This window comes from Neophocaena asiaeorientalis, unplaced genomic scaffold (genome assembly GCF_003031525.2).
Source record: "Neophocaena asiaeorientalis asiaeorientalis breed wild unplaced genomic scaffold, Neophocaena_asiaeorientalis_V1.1 scaffold242, whole genome shotgun sequence".
NCBI classification, from domain to species: Eukaryota; Metazoa; Chordata; class Mammalia; order Artiodactyla; family Phocoenidae; genus Neophocaena; species Neophocaena asiaeorientalis.
The window spans coordinates 7,463,130-7,465,287 of record NW_020172451.1 but is presented as its reverse complement, the minus strand read 5'-3'; positions in this window follow the sequence as shown (position 1 = coordinate 7,465,287).

Below are 2,158 nucleotides of genomic sequence, written 5' to 3'. Positions count from 1 at the left end.
AAAGCTAGCCTGGGACAGGGCTGGGACTGGAACCGGCTCAGGGCCCTCTGCAGAGCAGCCCATGAAACTCTTGGTGCCCAGGTGGGGATTTCTCCTCCCATGAACAGGAGCAGTGACTTCAAATTGCTCAAAAAAAAAAAAAAAAAGAATGGTAACCAGTCACTCTGAGCTCTGGACTCTGGGCAAGCTCTGTTTTTTTTTTTATTTTTATTTTTTAACAGTGAGCTTCTGTTACTTTTCTATTATATATATAAAAGAGTTACTGTTTAAATGTCTCACTTTAGCAGCCTAGCAGGTGGGTCTTGGAGGTGGAGAAGCAGGAGTAGAGCTTGGGCCCCTGGAGAAAGATGTGGGTTTGAACCCTTCTGTGCAGTTGGGCCCTTAGGTTGTTGCGAACAAGAAAAACAAGATGAAGAAAATAAAAGCCTCTTTGGGGGACTTCCCTGGTGGCACAGTGGTTGAGAATCCGCCTGCCAATGCAGTGGACACGGGTTTGAGCCCTGGTCCGGGAAAATCCCACATGCCGCAGAGCAACTAAGCCCGTGCACCACAACTACTGAGCCTGTGCTCTAGAGCCCACGAGCCACAACTACTGAGCCTGCGTGCCACAACTACTGAAGCCCCTGTGCCTAGAGCCCGTGCTCCGCAACAAGAGAAGCCACTGCAATGAGAAGCCCGCGCACCGCAATGAAGAGTAGCCCCTGCTCCCTGCAACCAGAGAAAGCCCACATGGAGCAACAGAGACCCAACACAGCCAAAAATAAATAACAACAAAAAAAAGCCCTTTGGAACCAGAATGCTGTGGGAGGGTGGAGATTACGCTTTGCAGCTGACTCTTAGTTTGGCTTATAGTGGGGCCGTGGAGGGGGCCTGGGGGAAGTTTTTTGAACTTTGGTTTCTATTCAAGGTGGCCAGTTAAAAGAAACAAACTGCAGGTTGCTGAGGCCTGCGGGTATCCATTGCGTGTTCATTTCTGGACAGATGTTCCTGGCGGAGCCTGGAGGTGCCAGTACCTGCAGCTTCCTTCCCATGCGGCAGTGTGGCCTTGGGCAAGTCACAGATCCCTCCAAGCCTCATTTAAAAAAAAAAAAAAAAAAAAGACTTTGTTTTTGCAAGTCTCGCTTTTTGGTGGAAAGGGGGGATAATAACACCTACTTTTGAGATTACTGTAGGGATAAATAACCTGATTCCTGAGAGCAGGGCTTCTCAAGCACCTCTGTACTGCAGACTTATCAGGCAGCCTGGGGAAGCCCATGCATGCCTTCTCAGAATACTCTTTTTTTTTTTTTTTTTTTCGGTACGCGGGCCTCTCACTGTTGTGGCCTCTCCCGTTGCGGAGCACAGGCTCCGGACGCGCAGGCTCAGCGGGCATGGCTCACGGGACCAGCTGCTCCGTGGCATGTGGGATCTTCCCGGACCGGGGCACGAACCCATGTCCCCTGCATCGGCAGGCAGACTCTCAACCACTGCGTCACCAGGGAATCCCCTCAGAATACTCTTTTTAAATGCATAAAGTAAAATACACAGGATTACAAAGGAAACCAATTCTCTTGAACTACAGCTGGGCTTTTACATCAATGCACTAAAAAATAAGACCTGCAGTGAGTCTAATGTAACTACTGTAGTTTTGAAGTTGTGGTGAGCGTGAACAATATTTTGTTGTGTCCGCAGTAGCTGAAATTTGACAGGGAAAAAGCTGTGTTTTCTTGTGCTGACACTACTGAGTGTATTGCCTACATTCATAATCGAGTGGAATGTTAAATATCAGGTAGGAGTTAGTGAAAAAAGTTGCAGATGTTTTCCCAGACCCCTGAAGAAAGGTCACATACCCCTGATTTCTCTCCCTGGGCCCCAGGTTCAAAACCCCTGCCATAGAAGGTGCTTCACGCCCAGCAGGTAGCCTCCAGAAGTGAGCTGAGACCCCTCCCTGACCTCCTTGGAGCAGAGGGTCCTCGGGCTCCATGCAGACCCAGAAATCTGATGAGGGAGGTCGGGGACTGTGAAATTAAAGCCTTCCTGGTCTCTCGGAGTAAGCCATCGAGGGCCTGGTGAGTCAGGAGAAGTACCAGGCGTGGAGATGACGTAAGCTCAGGTGGTGTTCATGCTGTGGGTGCCCCGTCTGCAGGCTGCACTGGGGCAGGTGAGTGCTCAGGGTGGG